Here is a 26,358-nt window from a genome sequence, read left to right as displayed (position 1 = left end):
AGCATTGCAATGTGATTTTTGCCCTTAAAACGCTGTTGTGTGTCAAAACCTGATTTTTCCCCCGGGACTTTTGGCGTGTATCCCACTCCGCCATGCCCCCCTCCAGATGTTAGACCCATTGAAACATCTTTTCCATCACTTTTGTGGCCAGAATTAATGTTTGAAGCTTTGAAAGTTCACCTGCCCATTGAAGTCTATTGCGGTTCGCAAAGTGCACGCGAATGCAAACTTTTTCGGAAGTTCGCGTTCGCCATTCGCAAACCTAAAATTGGAGGTTCAAGCCATCTCTATCTATGACTATGAGGCTTCTTCTTCTAAATTTTAAGCTGTAATATATTGCACAAGGCACTGAGCAGCACTGCTGCTTGCATATCTTTTGTAGCACAGTTACATTAAACTCTTCATCATTATCATTAGCAAAATTGTAATGTGAAATTTGTTCAGCTATAGTTGCCATTGCAGCACATTAGACCAGACGTTGAGCAGCACTGCTGCATGTCTACATAGTATAGGTCTCTACTACTTTTAACTATTCATCATTACCTCCATTGTTTTCAGCTGTGGGGCATATTATATTGAATTTCAAGATATGCGATTGCAGCAGTTTCAGGCACTGGGCATTATTGATGCTCACCTGCACATTGTAGTCCCAAACTACTTTCAATTTGGAAAGTATCTTAATGTTTTCACACAGTGTTTACACACACAAACACACACTTTTTGTACATCCAAAAACACCTTGACGCTATCAGTTAATTCATTATTAGTTTACCATACTGATTATCTATTTACCTTCCTACTGATTTGACTTACCTGCCACCGTCAATATCACTATACAGTATGTGATAATAAATACCTTTTATTTTGGAGATTGTCATAATGTTTTAAATGGCAGGAATTTAAAGTCAGCAGTACTGGGCATTGCTGTTAGACAGGGACACAATTAAAGAACAACTATCGATAAACCAGTTTTTTTAAAATCAGGATGGAAATAGCTTGATTAGGTGTTCCCAACTACTGCTGTATATGTCTTCCTGCTTATTTTTCCTTTCATGTTATCAAATTCCTTTCACAATTTACTGGTGAAGGGGTGTGGACCAGGGTGTCAGATTAGTGTCAGAACAGCTGTTAATCCTGTGTGTACTTAAAGGGAACCAGAGAGGAACGGGGGGGGGGGGGTGAAAAAAGGAAAAGATTTCATACATACCTGGGGCTTCTTCCAGCCCCATAAGCCTGAACCGCTCCCACGCCGCCGTCCTCAGCTTCCTGGATCCGCTGGTACCGGGCCCGTCACTTCCGGCGGACGCGGCCAATTGTCCGCATCACAGGGGCTCCCTCCATACACGTACGCATGCGGCTGCGCAGTAGGCAACCACATGCATATCTGTATGGAGAGAGCACCCTGTGATGCGGAGAATTGGCCGCGTCCGCCGGCCGACTCGCCGACTCGCGGCAATGACGGGACCCGGTGGCGGCGGATCCAGGCAGCGGAGGACGACGGCGTGGGAGCGATCCGTGCGTATGGGGCCGGAGGAAGCCCCAGGTATGTATGTGTCATCCTCTCTGGTTCCCTTTAATATGTTTTGCAGATGACAGGTCTCTCACTAGCTTAAACTGCAGCTGTTAGTTTTCTCTCTGAATGAGCTGTCCAGATAAGATGCTGGGGCTTTGAGAATGTGCCATTTGCTCTCTCCACCGCCCCCCCCCCCCCCTCCTGACCTCTGTGGCCAGGAATGATTGGGTGTAACTCGGCGGCGTCATGTGACACGCTGGTACGTAACGACAGCAAGTCACATGATGCTGCCATTGCCATTAAGATAACTGCTGGAAGAAGCAATTGGGTGAGTTACCTCTTGTACGTGCACTGCATGTATTTTTTAATGAATGGTGGGAGGGAGAAGGGGCGAGGAGCAGAATGCAGCCCTCTAATGATCTAATTATTTGCCGCCTTCATAGCACCCTTGGGCCTTAGTTTCTGCCCAGGCCTGGACTACACCCATGAGATTTTTCTTAGGCATGCCCTGTTGTGCCATAGATATATTGGTGATGCGTTTTGAATATGGGCAGGACCACATTCGGACATGTGCCAGTTTATTCAATCCTTCGAGGAGCAATTCCCTACTATATGATTGATAATTCATAGTGATCCAGATCATATTAGTTTTTTGGATTCCATACTTTACAAAGTGGATGGAGGACTTGTGACAGACCTTTATGTAAAATCCACGTTTACTAGGCGATCCATTCCCAAAAGTCAGTTCCATCATGTGAATACAATTGTGACTGATGATAATGCAAAGTCTGCCAGATTGAATGAGATAAATAGGAGGTTCTTAGCTAAAAATTACCCCAATGATGTTTTATAATCGTCAGGTGATTCCCTACTCATGCCCCATTGTCCAACAAGACATAACAACCAGCGGAGGAATCCATTTGTCACCCAGTTTAATGTCTATAGTGGTAAAATTGGTAAAAAAAACAATCATATTATTATTAAGAAAAATTGTCATGTACTGCATGACAGTATCCCCTTCAAATTCCATCATACACCTCTTGTGTCCTACAAACAGGCTCTAACACTGTGCGACCATCTGGTTCGAGCAGATTTTGGACCCTCTCACATATACCCATACAAGGTTACTAAGTTTAAGACACTACGGGCTTGATTCACTAAAGCGTGCAAAGTGTTAGCACGCCAGTGAAAAGCCACTTTGCACGTGCTAACTAGGGTGCAAACTACGGTGCTAAGTAGTTTGCACGTGCAAACTACTTAGCACCCTAGTTTGCACGTCAAAAGCTTTTAGGCGTGATAACTGAGTTATCACGATTTTGTGAATCAAGCCCTACATGTGCGTTCCGTTCCTCTTCTCATAATGTAGGCATCGTGTCAGTCACCTCAAGTACCAGGTACTTGAAATGGTACAGCTGCTGCACTGTGGCAGCGATAGACATAAGAGGTTGCTGTATAGAGAAGACTATTGGATTATGACTTTTGTCTTGATACGATGAAGCCGTGGGGCATGAAAAGGGAATACAACCTTACACCATTCCTTTAGTTGAAGGCAGTTTATGCCATTATGCAGACATCAAGTCTGTATATTTATTTTGCAGTGCAAGTGACTAACGCTGCAAAGTTTATATAGATATACTTGAGTATATGATATACTTGTTCGGTGCAGAACAAAACAATTTCTTCAAACTAGAGAATGCATTTTGAGCCTCAGGAGACCAGTGGGTAGTATCTGCCCCCTTTTTTGTGAGACTGGTAAGGGGTGCAATGATCGTGGAGTACCCTTTTATAAACCTCCTATAGTAATTTGCAAAACCCAGGAATCTCTGGAGGGCTTTCAGGCCCACAGGTTGTGGCCGTTCTAGGACAGCTGTGACTTTAGCAGGATCCATTGACAAACCTGAGGTAGAAATCACATACCCCAGAAACGTGACGGATGTCACCTCAAAAATACATTTTTCTAACTTGGCATACAGCATATTTTGCCTCAGTTTGTTCAGCACAAATTTGACATGGACCCTGTGCTCGGAGAGGTTGTTGGAGTAGATTAGTATATCGTCAAGGTATACAAGCACAAATCTACCCAACACCTGCCTGAATACCTCGTTGATTAATTCCTGGAAGACGGCTGGTGCATTGCACAACCCGAAGGGCATCACTAAGTACTCGTAATGCCCGTCGGGCATGTTGAAGGCCGTCTTCCATTCATCGCCCTTTCTAATGCGGATCAGGTTGTATGCACCCCTCAGATCTAATTTTGAGAAGATCTTAGCGTCTGTGACCTGCGTAAATAAATCGTCTATCAGTGGTAACGGATAACGATTCTTCACCGTGATTTTATTCAGGCCACGGTAATCGATGCAAGGTCGAAGACCTCCGTCTTTTTTCTTAACAAAAAAGAAACCGGCCCCCGCAGGCGACCGGGAGGTGCGAATGAACCCTTTGGCTAGATTGTCACGGATGTACTCCTGCATAGCCACTTTCTCTGGTCCCGACAAATTATACAGGTGACCCCTAGGGGGCATACAACCGGCACGGAGATCAATGGGGCAATCGAAAGGGCGATGAGGAGGTAACCTATCAGCAGCCTTGGGACAGAATACATCCGAGAATTCGGAGTATTGCTCGGGAACACCCTCCTCCACATGAACCTTGGTCTAACCTAATGTCACTCTCCCTAGACACTGTTGAGAACAGAAGTCTGACCAACTGGTTAATTGTCCTGTAGCCCAATCAACCTGTGGCGAATGAAGCTGCAGCCAGGGCATACCTAGGACAATTGTGGAGGTGGTCATATGTAACACAAAAAAACTTAAACTCTCCCTGTGCAGTACCCCAATAATGACTTCCACCTCTGGTGTCTGAGAAAGCGGACGGTCCCTTTGTAGTGGGGAGTCGTCCACGGCAGTAACCTGGATAGGTGGTTTTACTGGGGTGAGGGGAATGCCCAACTTCTCTGCAAACTCGGTACTCATAAAATTAGCCGCGGAGCCTGAATCAACAAAGGCCTCCGTGGCTACAGATTTGTCCCCCCATGTAATCGTACAGGGGAGGAGCAAACATTTTTCTTTTAGGGGTGTGAGTTGAGCGCCTAGGGTGTCACCCCTTACAACTCCTAGGCGGTAGCGTTTCCCGTCTTATTCTTATTCGGCTTAATGGGACAGTCTCGTACCCTATGCCCCCCTTCACCACAGTACAAACATAACTGTTCAGACATTCTCCGTCTTCTCTCCACTTGGGTTAACTTAGACCGACCGATCTGCATCGGCTCAGGTGGAGGTAAGACCGGAGACGATGAGACAGAGGGAGATGGAGATACTAGGGGTGCAGCAGGAGGTGCTGCGTAAGAAGTCAACCTGACACGATGACTGCCCCTAGTCTGTCTCTGATGGCGTAGCCTACGGTCGATTCGAATGGCCGATGAGATGGCCTCATCGACTGTTTTGGGCTCGGGTAGACTTAACATTAGGTCGGAGACCTCGTCCGACAACCCAGACAGAAAGTAATCCAGCAGGGCATAGGTGTCAAACCTGGCTGTAACTGACCACCTACGAAATTCGGCCGCATAATCTTCAACTGGACCCTTGCCTTGCCGTAAAAGCTTGAGCTTCCGCTCAGAGGTCGCAGCAAGGTCTGGGTCGTCGTAAATTACTGCCATGGCTTTAAAGAATTCCTCTACCGAGGTCAGAGCTGTGTCTCTAGGGGGCAGGTTATAAGCCCAGGTCTGAGAGTCACCGGCCAGTAAAGTTTTGATGAACGTGACTCTCTGGGCCTCAGTACCAGAGGATCGGGGTCTCAATTCAAAATATGATAACACTCTACTCCTAAAATTGCGGAAGTCAGATCTGTGGCCTGAGAACTTCTCGGATACGGGCATACGTATGTCCATGCTAGGAGGGGACCGCACCTCATCCACTGATGTCTGGAGGGTTCGTACCGACCCTGACAGGGCCTCAATCAATGCTTTGTGTTCACCCAGCACTCGATTGACATTATCCACTGAAGTGGCAAGTTCCCCCAGAGGACCAGTGCATGGGTCCATTTTGTTATGGTCTGGCGTTCTGTAACGATCGGTGAAGCACAGAGAGGATCTGATTACCGGTGATCTGCAGTATCACTGGGAATACAGTTATATACCAGATTATAAGTGATCTGCAGTATCACCGATAATCCGATATACAGCTAACCCCTGTTCACCTGAGTAGAGTGTAGTGTTAGGTGCAACAGTAACACTTAGAGGACTAGGCCTCAGCGCAGTAAGGAGTACTGCACGGATTCCTTCCGTAGACCTGAACTCTCCAAGACGGGAGGAGTCAGGCTGAGAGTAGGAAGGATTGTCTGAAAGTGACACTCTGGAGGAAGTGTCACTAACAGGACGGGGAACCGCCTTCAATAGTAAGGTCAGTTCTCGAGGTCGGACAAGCCAGGTCGTAAACACACGGACAGATAAAGTACAGATTCAGAAGGCAGAGGCGGAGTCTAAGGTACAGGCAGAGATCGGCAACAGGGTATCAGATATATCAAGGTACAAAATCAGGATTCAGGAGGATAGTCAGACAGGCAAAGGGTCATCACAGATAATCACAATCAAACTAGTACTTTAAGCTATCAACAGAATCTAGCTAAGTGTAGGATTACAGCTCCAGCTGGTCCCGGCACACTTAAGGATCTGACTACAGGTCTGAGTGCTCCCACGTATGTGTTCGCAATGCCAGACAACCAGCAACTGAACAGCCAGCAGTATATATGCACAGGCATCTCTCCAGCACCACCCTAAGTGCTGGACCAATGAGGAGTGGAGGAAGAGTCAGCTGACCAGCCTGGTCAGCTGACTCACTTCTGGCTGACATATAAACCCGCCTGAGTGCGCGCGCGTCACTCTAAAGCTAGAGGTACTACGTGTCCCAGCCACACCGGCACCGCTCTGCGGTGTCTCCGAAGTGGGGCCATGCGCGCTAACCGCCGCGTCCAACGCGGCGGTTTCTCCGCATTCCGCCATGTCTTGCACGGAGACAGCCGCCTCACACTGAGAGGAGGCGGCTGCCTCTCCGTGCTCTGTCACACCATGCGTGGAAAGAGCCGCCTCCCACTGACTCATGGCGGCGGCTCTTCCGCGCATCTTCACACTATCTGTATTATTCAAATTCATTGTAACAATGTTTAGGATGAGGAAAATGCTAGCCTCCCTTCAGAGAGTCATAATGATACAAAAGGTTGCTAGAGAAGAGAAGACGGAGGTTTTCATGGTCTAGTCCACAACTCAAAAGCAGGTTATGTCCTTGGGAATGGCAGGGTACTACAGAGAATTAAAGTCCAGCTACAAAGCCATGGCAGAATTTCAACTGAAATAAAGAGTACTTAAAGAGGCACATACCTTAGTAGAAGGAAGCCTTTGAATAGTCCAGATGCTCAACTGATCTTCTTACACCCCACGCTTCCAGCATTGGGTCCCTCCATGTAGGGGCGTGGCTGCACCTTACCTGTGAGATTATATGAAACTGATCATGTGCGCTTTTTTCCTCCACGCAAAATATTTAATCAAACATATAGGAAAATCAGCTTCAGTATGTTTCTTGCAAGCTGTTAAACTATGCTAATGCTTATAGTAAACAATTTACAGTTTGTCTGTTTTTTCTGGTCTCTACTTGTATAATCTGTAAGAAAATTTCCCCACTGCTTTTACACGGTTAAACTAACTCTTTACACTCATAATTGTCTTTCTAATGAAGTGTACATAACATCTGCAAGCACTAGGTATGCAGACCATCGTTAAGAATTTTTTTCAATGTAAACAATCTCGGTAAAGATAGTATTTTAGAAAGGACGTCCAATTAGTAACACAAATCTGTTGCATTATTAATTAGAGGTTTTAAGTTAAGTTACTTTAAGCATGGCAAAGGTGTCCATACACTGGGAAATGGTCAGCAGATTCAACCATCAGATAGATCCCTCTCTGATTAAACCTGCTGCCAGAGTAGTGCAAACAGATTTCCAGTAGATATCAGCTTGAAATCTATTGGAAATCTATGCAACCGCCTCTGCTTGTCCCCAGTGCCTCCGTGTATTGTGTACCTCCTGGGCTTGTGGTAAGTGCTGCAGGCTCACCTGTCCGCTGGCGGACCTCCACCTGTATCCCACATATCGCTCAATGGCTCAATGGTCCTGTACTTCAAGACCCTGCTGCATGATGTCAGTATATGTGGCTGGGTCACATGGAGAAAAATGCAGTACACAGGAGGAGACAAGCTACGTGAGACTGAAACACTCACCAAGGGCCCGGGGCACATATTTTACATGGGGGAGCCTGACAGGGGCTGTCAGATCCGTCGTTTATCAGAAAATTAAATGCGGCAACTGCCACGAACCTGATCCGAGCCCTTTAAAGTGTGATCTCTCCTGCATGCCATGGACCGTTTTGATTTTTTACTTTGGATGCAAATGGATGGAAATGACGATTGGGTAGCTACATTGCAGCATCCAATCTCTGCCAGATTCAATCATTACGATCAAATTGGTTGGATGTATGGGCACCCTTAGGTTTATTTATAAGTATTTGATCATTCATTCACATTCAGTTCCATTTTAATGCTGCTTATGTTTGCCTTATGATTGTTTTTAATAAATTATTTCTATATTTATTTAATTCAACATTTTCTGATTACAGGAAGATTTTGCTCAATAGAACCCATCCTGTATTGACAAGTTAGTGGCTGGCCACCTGTTATGCTGCCTTATGTCTATGCATTAGAATGACTTCACATTTGCTTTCCTGTTCCACACTTCGGTAAGTACCAGAACAGTTAGCTAGGCCAATGCTGTAATGCTGCTAAGGCTCTGCTGGCCAGTTCCTGGAGATCACCTCCTCCTTCACAGTCTGAGCTGGTTATAGAATACACAACATTTACCTGCTTGAGAAGATCACTTCCTACATAATTCTTTATTAAGCATTAAAAAACAAAACAAATAAAATAAAATAAAATGAAGTAAAAAAAAAAAGAATTTGTTTTAAAGTCAAAATAATCTGGCATTAAAAAAAATCTTGGTGGTGAAAGAGTTAAAATGATCATCATCATCCTCATTATTAATAGTGATGCAGTAATAAAATATATTTTAAAAATGTAGAATATTGATTCTCTTTTTCTTGGGCTGTGAAGCTTGAAGTCCCATGCCACGTCAAATGCTGCCAAAGATATAAAGTCTATAAAGTCTAATTATGCTGTGTGCTATTTGTACATAAAACACATAATTAATGCAATCATAATAATAGTGATTAAACAGATCTTAACTAAACATAAATTTAAGCCAGAGAATGAAACCATTTCTTGAAATAACCTCTCCCATACTGGCAATACACACACAGCTCTCCAATCTTTAATAAAGGTCAGATCTTTGCACAGGAACATTATGAAGCTCGGGGCTGATGGGACATTAGGGATGAGCAACTCTGTGAAATACACGTTAATAAAAAAACATTAAAGCGCATAAGCTTATATTGAATCCCTCATGAATGATAGTCTCAGCCTGACTCTTTATCGTATCATTTGTTATGAATGACATACTTTTATGCCTCTGCAGCTGAGAGTGGAGAAGAAATTAGGCTGCCCGGTTGCAAAGCCAGTTTTTTTAAACTATATTTGGCCCAAAGATTTAGGATTTGAAACGTTTGGAGGCGCAGAGCAATCTTAAAGGATAATATACTACACCTAATATCTATTTACTGTTTTTCAGGCATAGACAGTGGTATGTTAAGGTAAAGCAGGAACGGATCTAGACCAAGTTGCGCCTGGGGCAAGGTCAGGTTTTGGTGCCTAAACTGCCATTCCCCATCCAAATTTTGCTGCCTTTTTAAGAATTCAACAAACTGCGCCTGGGGCAAGATACCCGCTTGCCCAACCCCCCCAGATCCGTCCCTGAGGTAAAGGTAAGATTTGAGGGCTCGTTTCCACTTGTGCGGTGGGTATCGGCGTGTAAAAAATTTGCATGGTGATGCGAATTTCGCATGCGGTTATATGCAAATTTTTATGCGAATTCGCATACGATTTCACATGGATGACTTTGTATGCAAATTTAACCATGGCAGTGCCTGTGTGCTTTTCCATTGCTTCTATGCGAAATCGTATGCGAATTCGCATGAAAACTCGCATACCAAAACCGCATGCAAATTTCCTATTAAATAAATTGTATGCGAATCGCATAGCGGTATGCGGTATGCGAATCCTGATGGCCTCTGCACAGAAAAACGCTTCGAAATCCTGACAAGTGGAAACCGTCCCATTCACTTATTGTCTATGTGAATCTGCATGCAGGAAACGCATGCAGATTCGCTCTAGTGGAAATGGGCCCTTACAGTCTTTTTCCCTGTAAAACCAATTACTAATTATGTTATTTATTTATTTATTTATTTAAAGTTTAGCTAGTTTATATCTATGCAGTATCCAATGGTCACATGCATGCAGTGCCGCTTTTTGTCATCCTCTCTCATGGCTTTATGGGAAGAACTCCTTGCCCCTAGCCAGTGACAAGGTTCCTGCAATACTTGAACGGTACCTTAGCCCTTTTAAAAATTCAAAAACAGGGGGAGCAGGCATGTGTGGAAGGCTCTCCTCATGCCCCCTGCCCCATTTTCTCCTCCGTCCCCCACCATCAAGGCCTAATATCCTGTCCTAAGCTACTTCCAGGTCTGGGGAGTTGGTGTCCCCTCCCCCCTCATAAAGCGCAGGCAGCGTCAGCCATTTCACTCACTTGTGTGGCTGCAGTAATTAGAGAAGGGAGAGAACTTGGCTGCTGACATAGGGAAAGCTTAGTTAGGCTCTTGTGTTAGGCTTGTTAGGTTGCTCCTTCTTGCTGATACTTATTGCTATAAAAAGCACCCCTCATCCTCAACAGTTCTTTTGAGAGCTAATGTTGTTCTTGTGATCTATTTTTGTGTGTGTGTGTGTGTGTGTCCCACAGACACTTGTGTTGCATATACAGCCCTGTCAGTCAGTCGCAGCTGCTGGTGGGACCTTGGCCCCTTAGTAATTCCTACTGTGCCACTGCCAGGCCCAGCACATTCAGTGACTACCTGTGTGTGTGTGACAGCTGCACATTTGTAATACCAATCACTGCATACCCACCTGTCCAGTGCACCTACCTACCTACGTGAGCGCACGCAGTGTCACTGCACCTGTTCACGGTACCTGTGTGTGTGACAGCTGCACATTTGTAATACCAATCACTGCATACCCACCTGTTCAGTGCACCTACCTACTTACGTGAGCGCACGCATTGTTATCTACCACCAGTCACTGCACCTGTTCACGTTACCTGTGTGTGTGACAGCTGCACATTTGTAAAACCAATCACTGCATACCCACCTGTTCAGTGCACCTACCTACCTACGTGAGTGCACGCATTGTTATATACCACCAGTCACTGCACCTGTTCACGGTACCTGTGTGTGACAGCTGCAAATTTGTAATACTAGTCATTGCATAATTGTTCACAGTACCTGTGTGACCGCACGCTGTGTAATATACCAGTCCGTGCATACCTGTTAACTGCACCTGTGTGACAGCTGCACATTGTATTGCAATACCAGTTACTGCATACCTTTCACTGCACTTGTGTGACTGCACATTGTATTAGACAAGTCAGTGCATACCTTTCACTTCAGACCCCCTCCCCCCCCCCCCCCCCCCGTATGGACAAAACAACTGGCAGAGGCAGAGCCAGAGGCAGACCGAGAGGCAGGCCACCCGGCAGGTCTGTTCAAGGTCGTATCATTTGTTATGAATGACATACTTTTATGCCTCTGCAGCTGAGAGTGGAGAAGAAATTAGGCTGCCCGGTTGCAAAGCCAGTTTTTTTAAACTATATTTGGCCCAAAGATTTAGGATTTAAAACGTTTGGAGGCGCAGAGCAATCTTAAAGGATAATATACTACACCTAATATCTATTTACTGTTTTTCAGGCATAGACAGTGGTATGTTAAGGTAAAGCAGGAACGGATCTAGACCAAGTTGCGCCTGGGGCAAGGTCAGGTTTTGGCGCCTAAACTGCCATTCCCCATCCAAATTTTGCTGCCTTTTTAAGAATTCAACAAACTGCGCCTGGGGCAAGATACCCGCTTGCCCAACCCCCCCCCAGATCCGTCCCTGAGGTAAAGGTAAGATTTGAGGGCTCGTTTCCACTTGTGCGGTGGGTATCGGCGTGTAAAAAATTTGCATGGTGATGCGAATTTCGCATGCGGTTATATGCAAATTTTTATGCGAATTCGCATACGATTTCACATGGATGACTTTGTATGCAAATTTAACCATGGCAGTGCCTGTGTGCTTTTCCATTGCTTCTATGCGAAATCGTATGCGAATTCGCATGAAAACTCGCATACCAAAACCGCATGCAAATTTCCTATTAAATAAATTGTATGCGAATCGCATAGCGGTATGCGGTATGCGAATCCTGATGGCCTCTGCACAGAAAAATGCTTCGAAATCCTGACAAGTGGAAACCGTCCCATTCACTTATTGTCTATGCGAATCTGCATGCAGGAAACGCATGCAGATTCGCTCTAGTGGAAATGGGCCCTTACAGTCTTTTTCCATGTAAAACCAATTACTAATTATGTTATTTATTTATTTATTTATTTAAAGTTTAGCTAGTTTATATCTATGCAGTATCCAATGGTCACATGCATGCAGTGCCGCTTTTTGTCATCCTCTCTCATGGCTTTATGGGAAGAACTCCTTGCCCCTAGCCAGTGACAAGGTTCCTGCAATACTTAAACGGTACCTTAGCCCTTTTAAAATTTCAAAAACAGGGGGAGCAGGCATGTGTGGAAGGCTCTCCTCATGCCCCCTGCCCCATTTTCTCCTCCGTCCCCCACCATCAAGGCCTAATATCCTGTCCTAAGCTACTTCCAGGTCTGGGGAGTTGGTGTCCCCTCCCCCCTCATAAAGCGCAGGCAGTGTCAGCCATTTCACTCACTTGTGTGGCTGCAGTAATTAGAGAAGGGAGAGAACTTGGCTGCTGACATAGGGAAAGCTTAGTTAGGCTCTTGTGTTAGGCTTGTTAGGTTGCTCCTTCTTGCTGATACTTATTGCTATAAAAAGCACCCCTCATCCTCAACAGTTCTTTTGAGAGCTAATGTTGTTCTTGTGATCTATTTGTGTGTGTGTGTGTGTGTGTGTGTGTGTGTCCCACAGACACTTGTGTTGCATATACAGCCCTGTCAGTCAGTCGCAGCTGCTGGTGGGACCTTGGCCCCTTAGTAATTCCTACTGTGCCACTGCCAGGCCCAGCACATTCAGTGACTACCTGTGTGTGTGTGACAGCTGCACATTTGTAATACCAATCACTGCATACCCACCTGTCCAGTGCACCTACCTACCTACGTGAGCGCACGCAGTGTCACTGCACCTGTTCACGGTACCTGTGTGTGTGACAGCTGCACATTTGTAATACCAATCACTGCATACCCACCTGTTCAGTGCACCTACCTACTTACGTGAGCGCACGCATTGTTATCTACCACCAGTCACTGCACCTGTTCACGTTACCTGTGTGTGTGACAGCTGCACATTTGTAAAACCAATCACTGCATACCCACCTGTTCAGTGCACCTACCTACCTACGTGAGTGCACGCATTGTTATATACCACCAGTCACTGCACCTGTTCACGGTACCTGTGTGTGACAGCTGCAAATTTGTAATACTAGTCATTGCATAATTGTTCACAGTACCTGTGTGACCGCACGCTGTGTAATATACCAGTCCGTGCATACCTGTTAACTGCACCTGTGTGACAGCTGCACATTGTATTGCAATACCAGTTACTGCATACCTTTCACTGCACTTGTGTGACTGCACATTGTATTAGACAAGTCAGTGCATACCTTTCACTTCAGACCCCCTCCCCCCCCCCCCCCCGTATGGACAAAACAACTGGCAGAGGCAGAGCCAGAGGCAGACCGAGAGGCAGGCCACCCGGCAGGTCTGTTCGAGGTCGTGCTTAGGTGATTTCGTGCGGCCCTCTCCCAAAGTATAGTGCTCAGAAGAAGGCATGTCCCATCAACTCCCAAGATTGTCAGGACGTGGTTGACTATTAACACAGAACACCTCATCTTCCGCAGCCACCAGCGCTACTACAAGCACCACATCATCTGCATTTGACACTTCGCAGGAGTTATTTGGTGGGAAATTAACTGACTCACAGCCATTCTTGTTACAACATGATGAAGGTGCTAAGCAAGTTATACCACCTCATATGTCTGAGTTAGGCGACACTATGGACATAACGTGTGAGGAAGAGGAGGATGAAGTACCTGCTGTTGGTGCAGTTTATGAGATGTCTGAGGCAAGCGAAGCTGGGAGAAGATGATTATGATGAAACAGATGCCACGTGGGATCCTAAGAGACAAGATGACCAAGGGGACAGTTCAGAGGGGGAGTCAGAGAGGAGTAGGAGGAGACGAGTTGCTGAAAGAAGCAGGGGGAGCTCGTCTTCAGAAACAGCTGGTGGCAGTGTCCGGCGCCTTGTATCACCACCTATGGACAGCCAGCCAACATTCCCTTCAACGTCAGCTGCTGATGCCACCATAGTGTCATCACCCCAGGGAGGCTCAGTGGTTTGGAAATGTTTTTGTGTGTCTTCCTAAGATCAGAGCAATGCCATCTGTTCCCTCTACCGCCAAAAATTGAGCCGTGGAAAGGCCAACAGCCGCGTAGGGACAACTGCCTTACAAAGGCACATGGAGAAAAGGCACAAACTGCAATGGGAAGACCACCTGAGGAAATGAGGAAAAGCAGCACACAAAAGCAAAGCCACCCTCCTTCTCCTCTTCCTCCTTCAGGTGAATCATCTTCAGTCGCTTTCTCCCTTGCACTTTTACAATCACAGCCACCCTCCTCCACTCCGCCACTCACCTTCAGCGGTTCCTGCTCCTCTGCAGACAGCAGCAGACAGGTGTCCGTGAGGGAAATCTTTGAGTGGAAGAAGCCAATGTCTGCCAGTCACCCCCTTGCTCGGTGTCCGACAGCTGGCTTGGTGGAACTGTTAGCTTGCCAGCTGTTACCATACCAGCTGGTGGACTCTGAGGCCTTCCAAAAATTTGTGGCCATTGGGACACCAGAGTGGAAGATACCAGGCCGCAATTATTTCTCCAAAAAAGCGATACCCAAACTGTACCGTGAAGTTGAAAGGCAAGTGGTGTTAATCTCTGGCACACAGCATTGGGTCAAGGGTCCATCTGACCACAGATGCCTGGTCTGCCAAGCATGGTCAGGGCAGGTACATTACTTACACAGCCCATTGGGTCAACCTGGTGACCGATGGCAAGCAGGGAGTACGTGGCTGTGCAGCGGAACTTGTGACATCTTAACGGCTTGCAGGCAGGCCTGCTGCCACCTCCTCTCCTCCTGCTACATCCTCTTCGCTGTCCTCCTCCTTGGCTAAGTGGCAGTTCAACTCTACTGGTCCTGCGATCTCCTCTCCAGCAACACAGCCCCAGCTCCCCAGGGCCTATGCTGCATGCCAGGTACGACGGTATCACGCCATATTAGACATGTCTTGCCTCAAAACGGAGAGTCACACTGGAGCAGCTCTCCTAGCTGCTCTTAAAAAACAGGTGGATCAGTGGCTAACCCCGCACCAACTGGAGATCGGCAACGTGGTGTGTGATAATGGTAGCAATCTCATTTCGGCTTTGAATTTGGGAAAGTTGACACATGTACCCTGCATGGCACATGTGCTCAATCTCGTAATTCAGAGATTTGTGTCTAAGTACCCAGGCTTACAGGGCGTCCTAAAGCAGTCCAGGAAGGTGTGTGGGCATTTCAGGTGGTCTTACACGGCCATGGCACGCTTTGCCGATATTCAGCAGAGAAACAACTTGCCGGTGAGACGCTCGATTTGTGATAGACCGACTCGCTGGAATTCGACCCTTCTGATGTTCGACTGCCTGCTACAACAGGAGAAAGCCATCAAACAGTATCTCTACAACTACAGTCAAAGGACACAGTCTGGGGAGATGGGGATGTTCTGGCCGAAGTACTGGACACTGATGCGAAATGCCTGCAGGCTCATGCGGCCGTTTGAGGAGGTGACAAATCTGGTGAGTCGCAGTGAGGGCGCCATCAGCGACTTGATCCCATATGCTTTCTTCCTGGAGCGTGCCGTGCGTAGAGGGGTGGATCAAGCTGTGGAGGAGCGTAAACAGGAACAGGAATGGGAGGAAGAGTTGTGGGATCAATTCTCAGCAGAAGCAGATGATTCCTCAACACCTGCGGCAGCACAGAGGGGGGAGGAGGAGGAAGAGTCTTTTGGGGAAGAGGAGAAAGATGATGAGGAAGGTGTTGTTTTGGAGGAGGAGGATGAGTCGGAAGAACAACCGCAGCAGGTGTCGCAGGGGGCTTGTGCTACTCAACTTTCCCGTGGTATTGTTCTTGGCTGGAGGAGGAGGAGAACTTAGCTGACATCACTGAGGAAGAGCAAGAGGAGATGGATAGTATGTCTGCATCCAACTTTGTGCAGATGGCGTCTTTCATGCTGTCCAGCATGTTGAGGGTCGAGGACCCCCGTATAAAAAAACTCAAGGGGAATGAGCTGTACTGGGTGGCAACACTACTAGACCCTCGGTATAGGCACAAAGTGGTGGAGATGTTTCCAAATCACCAGAAGGCAGAAAGGATGCAGCACTTGCAGAACAAGCTGGCAACTATGCTTTACAATGCGTTTAAGGGTGATATCATAGCACAATGCAATAAAGGTACCACTGCCAGTAATCCTTCTCCCATGACCACGCAGGCAAGGACAGGACGCTCTAACGATCTCATGGTGATGTCGGACATGCGGACATTCTTTACTCCAATGCCTCGCCTTAGCGCTTTCAGATCCACCCTCCACCAACGCCTCGACCGGCAGGTAGCCAACTACCTGCCCTTAAGTGTGGATGTAGACACTAGTGTTGGGCGAACAGTGTTCGCCACTGTTCGGGTTCTGCAGAACATCACCCTGTTCGGGTGATGTTCGAGTTCGGCCGAACACCTGACGGTGCTCGGCCAAACCGTTCGGCCATATGGCCGAACTAAGAGCGCATGGCCGAACGTTCCCCGAACGTTCGGCTAGCGCTGTGATTGGCCGAACGGGTCACGTGGTTCGGACCCGAACGCGCTCTGATTGGCCGAACGGTCACGTGGTTCGGGTAAATAAATACCCGAACCACGTCATATCTCCGCCATTTGTCTGTGGGTTTAGCTTTGGGTAGGCAGGCAGGGTAGTTCGCGCTCCAGCCACGCTAGCCAGGGTCCCCCCTGTCATTGTGTCACTGCTGGGAACAGTAGTACACCGCTTGCTCAGCCACACTATATAGCATTCTGTTTACTGCCACTCTGTGTACCTCGCTCAGCCACACTATATAGCATTCTGTTTACTGCCACTCTGTGTCTGCTGGGAATAGTAGTACACCGCTTGCTCAGCCACACTATATAGCATTCTGTTTACTGCCACTCTGTGTACCTCGCTCAGCCACACTATATAGCATTCTGTTTACTGCCACTCTGTGTCTGCTGGGAATAGTGGTACACCGCTCGCTCAGCCACACTATATAGCATTCTGTTCACTGTTCTGTGTCTGCTTGGAATAGTGGTACACCGCTCGCTCAGCCACACTATATAGCATTCTGTTTACTGTTCTGTGTCTGCTGGGAATAGTGGTACACCGCTCGCTCATCCACACTATATAGCATTCTGTTCACTGTTCTGTGTCTGCTGGGAATAGTGGTACACCGCCCGCTCAGCCACACTATATAGCATTCTGTTCACTGTTCTGTGTCTGCTGGGAATAGTGGTACACCGCTCGCTCAGCCACACTATATAGCATTCTGTTTACTGTTCTGTGTCTGCTGGGAATAGTGGTACACCGCTCGCTCATCCACACTATATAGCATTCTGTTCACTGTTCTGTGTCTGCTGGGAATAGTGGTACACCGCCCGCTCAGCCACACTATATAGCATTCTGTTCACTGTTCTGTGTCTGCTGGGAATAGTGGTACACCGCTCGCTCAGCCACACTATATAGCATTCTGTTCACTGTTCTGTGTCTGCTGGGAACAGTAGTACACCGCTCGCTCAGCCAGAGTATATAGCATTGTGTTTACTGCCACTCTGTGTACACCGCTCAGCCAGACTATATACCATTGTTTACTGACACTCTGTGTACACCGCTCAGCCAGACTATATACCATTGTTTACTGACACTCTGTGTACACCGCTCAGCCAGACTATATACCATTGTTTACTGCCACTCTGATTCTGCTGGGAACAGTAGTACACCGCTCGCTCAGCCAGACTATATAGCATTGTGTTTACTGCCACTCTGTGTACACCGCTCAGCCAGACTATATACCATTGTTTACTGACACTCTGTGTACACCGCTCAGCCAGACTATATACCATTGTTTACTGACACTCTGTGTACACCGCTCAGCCAGACTATATACCATTGTTTACTGAAACTCTGTGTACACCGCTCAGCCAGACTATATACCATTGTTTACTGCCACTCTGATTCTGCTGGGAACAGTAGTACACCGCTCGCTCAGCCAGACTATATACCATTGTTTACTGACACTATATAGCAGACTATATAGCATTGTGTGTACACCGCTCAGCCAGACTATATACCATTGTTTACTGACACTCTGTGTACACCGCTCAGCCAGACTATATACCAGTTTACTGCCACTCTGATTCTGCTGGGAACAGTAGTACACCGCTCGCTCAGCCAGACTATATACCATTGTTTACTGACACTCTGTGTACACCGCTCAGCCAGACTATATACCATTGTTTACTGCCACTCTGATTCTGCTGGGAACAGTAGTACACCGCTCGCTCAGCCAGACTATATAGCATTGTGTTTACTGCCACTCTGTGTACACCGCTCAGCCACACTATATAGCATTGCGTACTCTGCCAGTCAGTGTGTATATTGCTGGGATCAGTAATACTCCACTCACCGTCAACCACTATATGAGCTCAACATGAGTTCCCCAGAGACCTCCGCTGTGAGCAGCACTCCCAACAACAGCAACAGCCAACGCCCCACGCAAGCTATAACATCCACCCCAGCAGCCAGTGGTCAGCAGCAGCCCTCCCCGGAGGAGAACGTTGTGTCCATCAGTCCGTCGCCAGAGCGATTAATGAGGGCTGCCATTGAGGAGATGATGGGGCCTGATGTGGAGGAGGAGGTCTGGCTCAGGCCAGCATCCCAAGTTAATGTTGAGGACGATGAGGGGTCTGTGTCTGGGGATGTTGGGGTGGCAGAGGTGGTGGGTGGGTCAGACTCAGGAGAAGAGTTGTATGATGAGGATGATGATCGGGACCATCTGTATGTGCCTCAGAGTCCGACCCCGGAAAACATGTTGTATCGTGTGTTTAGGTACTAAAATCTGCGTTCCCTCCCAGTAGTGTTGGGCGAACAGTGTTTGCCACTGTTCGGGTTCTGCAGAACATCACCCTGTTCGGGGTGACTATATAGCAGACTATATAGCATTGTGTTTAATGCCACTCTGTGTACACGGCTCAGCCACACTATATAGCATTGTGTTTACTTCCACTCTGTGTCTGCTGGGAACAGTAGTACACCGCTCACCCGCCACTGTATAGCATTGTGCTCTGTGTCACTGCTGACAATAGTGGTACACCGCTCACCCACCACTGTATAGCATTTCTGTACTGCCACTGTACTGCTGCCAGTCAGCGTGTACTTTAAGGATAAGTGAAATGAGGAAGAAATCCGGTGAAAGAGGGAGGGGCAAGGGAAGAGGTGTTTCCCCTGACGGTTCACGTACAGGCCACAGGGGAGCACCCAAGAAAACCCACTCAATACTGCCCATGTTGTCCAGGACAACAACCCTCACAGATCCAAAAGAACAGGACCAGATAATTACTTGGATGACCTCTCAAGCGTCCAGCAGTGGGTTAAGCAGCACCAGCACATCACGCACGAGGTCCGAGTCCTCAGCCAGTTAAAGTCTGGGCTTTCTTTGAAGACTGCACTGAGGATGTTACCATGGCGATTTGCAAGGTGTGCAAGACCCGCCTGAGCAGGGGGAAAAGTATTAACAACCTCTCCACCACCAGCATGAGCCGCCACATTCTATCCAAACATCCCACTCTGTGGGCAAACGCGGCAGGACAGGGTACCACCAGCAACACTGCCTCCCTTGGGTTCACCAGACTCACCACCAGACCCGCCTCAGCAGCAGCAGTAGCCCAGCCATTGCGTGGTTCACAACATTCACAAACATCAGACGATGCTGACACTGTCACTTTCCGGACTAGTGCTCTTGAGGTCTCCCAGTGTTCATCAAACACAACAACCAACAGCCCTTCGGTGTGCAGCGCTACGGTTGAGTTGTCTGTCTCTGAGATGTTTGAGCACAAGAGGAAATTGCCAGCAAATGACCCCCGGGCCGTGGCAGTAACAGCCAGCCAGCATAGCCAAGCTTCTGGCCTGCGAAATGCTGCCATATCGAGTGGTGGAGACAAACAGCTTCAAGGGCATGATGTCAGTGGCCATCCCACGTTACGTGGTTCCCAGCCGCTACCACTTTGCGCGCTCTGCAGTGCCTGAGTTGCATGAGCACGTGGTCAGCTAAATAACCCGAAGCTTGAAGAATGCCGTTGCCTGCAAGGTTCACCTCACCACTGACACCTGGACGAGTGCGTTCGGCCAGGGTCGATACATCTCCCTTACCGCGCACTGGGTGAACCTTGTGGAGCCTGGCAGCGATTCCTCACCTGCTACGGCGCGGGTGTTGCCCACGCCGCAAACAGCTGGATAACAACAGCAGCACCTACCTCTCTGACTCCTTCTCCTCCAACGCATCTCAAAGCTGTACCTCATCCGGAAATGCTAACCCAGCACCAGCAGCAGTAGGATCGTGGAAGCAGTGCAGCACAGCTGTTGGCATGCGTCAGCAAGCGTTGCTGAAGCTGATCTGCCTTGGGGATAAGCAGCACACAGGGGAGGAAATTTGGAGGGGAATAAAGGAACAGACGGATTTGTGGCTGGCACCGCTGGACCTGAAACCGGGCATGAAGCTAGACACCTGGCACGAACTGGCAATGTACGCAATAGAGGTGCTGGCTTGCCCGGCAGCCAGCGTTATGTCGGAACGCTGTTTCAGTGCTGCCGGAGGCATCATCACAGATCGGCGTATCCGCCTCTCCACAGAAAATGCAGACCGTCTGACTCAAATTAAAATGAATCAATCCTGGATTGGAAACGACTACGCAACACTCCTGGACCCCAACCAAGTAACATGACCGATGAACATCTGGGATGGTTTAGCGTTTCCGGTCCCTGTTTATTGAACCTCTCATCTGTATTACATTTATGACTGCATGGCGGCAAAAAGCATTGCTGCTATATCCGCACGCTTTTTGTCCTCATGCAAGGCCTGGGTTGTTGTGTCTCACAAAGCGTGGCCTTCTCCTCCTGCGCCTCCTCCTGTTCCATCACGTGTGCTGCTGCTGCTGCTGCTGCTGCTGGGTTACCGTTGCCGCGTGGTCCCTGTTTATGGAACCTCTTATCTTTATTACATTTATGACTACATGGCGGTACAAAGCATGCTATCCGCACGCTTTTTGTCCTCATGCAAGGCCTGGGTTGTTGTGTCTCACAAAGCGTGGCCTTCTCCTCCTGCGCCTCCTCCTGTTCCATCACGTGTGCTGCTGCTGCTGCTGCTGCTGGGTTAGCGTTGCCGCGTGGTCCCTGTTTATTGAACCTCTTATCTTTATTACATTTATGACTACATGGCGGTACAAAGCATGCTATCCGCACGCTTTTTGTCCTCATGCAAGGCCTGGGTTGTTGTGTCTCACAAAGCATGGCCTTCTCCTCCTGCGCCTCCTCCTGTTCCATCACGTGTGCTGCTGCTGCTGCTGCTGCTGCTGGGTTACCGTTGCCGGTCCCTGTTTATGGAACCTCTTATCTTTATTACATTTATGACTACATGGCGGTACAAAGCATGCTATCCGCACGCTTTTTGTCCTCATGCAAGGCCTGGGTTGTTGTGTCTCACAAAGCGTGGCCTTCTCCTCCTGCGCCTCCTCCTGTTCCATCACGTGTGCTGCTGCTGCTGCTGCTGCTGGGTTAGCGTTGCCGCGTGGTCCCTGTTTATTGAACCTCTTATCTTTATTACATTTATGACTACATGGCGGTACAAAGCATGCTCTCCGCACGCTTTTTGTCCTCATGCAAGGCCTGGGTTGTTGTGTCTCACAAAGCGTGGCCTTCTCCTCCTGCGCCTCCTCCTGTTCCATCACGTGTGCTGCTGCTGGGTTAGCGTTGCCGCGTGGTCCCTGTTTATTGAACCACTTATCTTTATTACATTTATGACTGCATGGTGGTACAAAGCATGCTATCCGCACGCTTCTTGTCCTCATGCAAGGCCTGGGTTGTTGTGTCTCAAAGCGTGGCCTTCTCCTCCTGCGCCACCCTCCTCCTGTTCCATCACGTGTGCTGCTGCTGGGTTAGCATTACCGGTCCCTTTTCCTGGAACCTCTTATATGTATTACATTTATGACTGCATGCCGACAAAAAGCATGTTACCTGTGCAAAGAAAACAGACATTTCCCGCATTTAAAAGACAGTTTTCCCTTTGAAACTTTAAAATCGATTTTCTCAAAAACTATAAGCTCTTTTTGCTAAATTTTTTTTTCCTCTTGTACCCACTCCCAAGGTGCACATACCCTGTAAATTTGGGGTATGTAGCATGTAAGGAGGCTTTACAAAGCACAAAAGTTCGGGTCCCCATTGACTTCCATTATGTTCGGAGTTCGGGTCGAACACCCGAACATCGCGGACATGTTCGGCCTGTTCGGCCCGAACCCGAACATCTAGATGTTCGCCCAACACTAGTAGACACTGTGAGCAGCGATGAACCCTTGGACTACTGGGTGTGCAGGCTTGACCTGTGGCCGGAGCTGTCCCAATTTGCCATTCAACTTCTGTTTTGCACGGCCTCAAGTGTCGTGCCAGTAAGGACCTTCAGCGCAGCTGGAGGCATTGTCACTGAGAAGAGAAGTCGCCTAAGTCAAAGAAGTGTTCAGTACCTCACCTTTATCAAAATGAATGAGGCATGGATCCCAGAGGGCTACTGCCCGCCTGTAGACTAAGTCAGTCCCCGCACACAGCAACTCTGCCTGCACGCCGTGTGACTGCCTGCCCCATGACTAAGTTGGCCCCCACACAGCATCTCTGCTTGCAGGCTGCTTGACTGCCTTCTCCGCCACCACCAACAGGGTCCAGGACTCCAGGCGGATAACTGAATTGTTAAGGCCGCTGCTAGCATAATATATATAATAATTTTTTCTGGTGTGTGTACATGCCTGACTAATTTTTCTGGCTGCACTGTGGCTGCAACAACAAAACAAAAGGCATGTACATGTGCCAATTCCCCTTTGTGATCATTACCTTGCCGCGGTGAAGGGGCTTGTGTATCACAATGAAGCAATGACCTATATGAGTGTGTTGGGGGGCACACCTGACCCAAGATAATTAGGTCATTTCTTCATTGTGGACAGACCAAATTCGATCAGCTGGACAATCACTGTTGTTCTGTCATTGAGCTACCTCAGCCTGGCGACCATATGGGCTTGAAAACCGCTATTGCCTGCACTCTCGCCATGGTGCGCACCAGTCCAGCACCATGGCCAACGAAGCAACGTTTTTATAGGGGGGTCGGGGGTCCAGGAGGGAGTGCAGCCTGATTGGCTGCCATGTGTCTCCTGACTGTGATGTAGAGGGTCAAAGTTTAGACCAATGATGAGGTATAGGAGGCGGGACGAACCCGGTATGTGTTCACGGTTTGCCGCAAATGCGAACCCCCGTTGTTCGCGCAAACAAGTTTGTGGCAAACCGTTCGGGCCATCTCTAATGAGGAACTATGAATGAGGAGATTGTGTGTGTATCGACTTATGGTACCAGAATTGGCCAAGAGGGCCTGTAGCACTCTGTATCAGGAGGACCTCAAGAGGTTCCTGTGTCTTATTAAATGCAACAGCATTTATACCCTAGCTACATGATGTCCATGGACAGCATTTATCCCCTAGAATAACAAACTCAATGATTGGGTGTGGAAATCAACACAACATAGTGGAAAAAAACTCACTTTTGGAAAAATTTCCTCGAATAGAAGCTTCAACTTAATTTGTATAACACATCCCCACAAGTAGAAAGTAGTCAATTTGCAAATAGCCAAAGACGAAAAAATGTCTCCTGAAGAAGTGAAAATACAAAACATGTTGAGTATGAATTGTTTGGCTGAATGCAATATATGGAAATTAGATAAAAATTAGGCTATCAATTCACCACTTTTGGTATTTTTGGGGTGTGGGTTCATACATTGTTTTTGTTGGAATAGTGCCTAATTTATGATATTCCTGGAAATGTATGGGATTAAATACAATTTAATGTTTTTCCTGCACAAAAAAGTCTGCTGACTGTGATGTAGAGGGTCAAAGTTTAGCCCAATGATGTGGTATAGGAGGTGGGACGAACCTGCTATATGTTCACGGTTTGCCGCAAATGCGAACCCCCGTTGTTCGCGCGAACAAGTTTGCGGCAAACCGTTTGGGCCATCTCTAATGAGCAACTATGAATGAGGAGATTGTGTGTGTATCGACTCATGGTACCAGAATTGGCCAAGAGGGCCTGTAGCACTCTGTATCAGGAGGACCTCAAGAGGTTCCTGTGTCTTATTAAATGCAACAGCATTTATACCCTAGCTACATGATGTCCATGGACAGCATTTATCCCCTAGAATAACAAACTCAATGATTGGGTGTGGAAATCAACACAACATAGTGGAAAAAAACTCACTTTTGGAAAAATTTCCTCGAATAGAAGCTTCAACTTAATTTGTATAACACATCCCCACAAGTAGGAAGTAGTCCATTTGCAAATAGCCAAAGACGAAAAAAATGTCTCCTGAAGAAGTGAAAATACGAAACATGTTGAGTATGAATTGTTTGGCTGAATGCAATATATGGAAATTCGATAAAAATTAGGCTATCAATTCACCACTTTTGGTATTTTTGGGGTGTGGGTTCATACATTGTTTTTGTTGGAATAGTGCCTAATTTATGATATTCCTGGAAATGTATGGGATTAAATACAATTTAATGTTTTTCCTGCACAAAAAAGTCTGCTGACTGTGATGTAGAGGGTCAAAGTTTAGCCCAATGATGTGGTATAGGAGGTGGGACGAACCTGCTATATGTTCACGGTTTGCCGCAAATGCGAACCCCCGTTGTTCGCGCGAACAAGTTTGCGGCAAACCATTTGGGCCATCTCTAATGAGCAACTATGAATGACTCATAATTTCATTTGAGACAGAACATGAATCCATACAATACACCGTAAGTCAGCTACAAATACAAACGGAGTGCCTAGATAATATTAACCAATGCAATACTCTTCTAATACTTGGTATCACTGATACTATCACTGACCTACCCTTGCACACCACCAAACTTTTCAATCTTTATTACTGGGTTCCCCTGAGTCAGACTTTGTCTGTGACAAGCCGACGAATAGCCTCCGAGAAATAATATCCTCTGCCTTAAGGACTTTCTTGTTAAAGAGAACATCTTGATGGCAGCTTGTTATACATCCTCTCTATATGATGGGAAACTAATACAAATCATTCCTGATGTCTCACCGGTTACCCTGGAAAAATTTATCATTTTAATAAGGTGTCCTCTGCTTACAAATGACAAAGGGAGAGTTTCCATTTTTCTAGCTTTGTAAGATTTTAGTTATAATGGATGAAACATTCAGTTTGAATATTTGGGAGGGAGGTATCTTTAGAAAATGCTACAGTAGAGCAGGTAGGTAATGGATATACGGGATAATCTCAAATTAACTGATCGGTCCAGGATTAATCTCTGGGATTTTTGTGGTGTTCTTAAAAAGAAACTTCCTTTTTGTGAATATTTCTGTTGAGTCCTGAAAATGTACCAAAATATTCACTAAGGTTTGTTACCTTGAGTACATCTATATGGGGATCGTCAAAGAAAAAGAGGACATTTGCTACAAATAGGGATATTTTACTTCAGTATCACCAATTGAATGCCTGATATTATTTACAAATAGCTTAGAACTCTAATAATTAGTTCTATAGTCATATTGGGGAGTGGAAGGAAGCTATGTCTCTAACAAAATATCATGTGAAACCCAATCAATCCATAGCCTCAATAACCTTAAACAAGGAGACACCATTTTTGGAACCGAGAGTGTTCGCCATGTCCAGGTTTAAGATGGCCTCTAAGCTCTGAGAAGACCCTAGACCCCCCACTCTGATTCAGAAATACCAACAGTTTTGGACATTAATCATGGCAGATCACCCTGACTAAGTAACATAAGAATGAGATAGGAAATAGTGTAATTGGGAAGGGGGGGGGGAGGGTGGTTAAAAAGGCACTTTAGAGTGGATATTAAAGTCAATATGTATGGTTCAAAACATACTGTAGGCCGGTCATTTAAATAAAAGTTTACAATTTTAATTGAAAAAAAATTTAAATCACACACAGGGTAATAAAAGAATAACAATGTTCACACACATATTTATCATTTCCTCCAAGTGTTTTTGTGCAGGAATAACATTAAATTGTATTTAATCCCATACATTTTCAGGAATATCATAAATTAGGCACTATTCCAACAAAAACAATGTATGAACATATACATCCACACCCCAAAAATACCAAAGGTGGTGAATTGATAGCCTAATTTTTATCTAATTTCCATATATATTACAATTTTTACCAGTGTTTAAGTTCCAATAACTAACTGAAA

The sequence above is a fragment of the Hyperolius riggenbachi genome, chromosome 7 (genome assembly GCF_040937935.1).
Source record: "Hyperolius riggenbachi isolate aHypRig1 chromosome 7, aHypRig1.pri, whole genome shotgun sequence".
NCBI lineage: Eukaryota > Metazoa > Chordata > Amphibia > Anura > Hyperoliidae > Hyperolius > Hyperolius riggenbachi.
Note: the sequence above shows the minus strand (reverse complement) of the source record.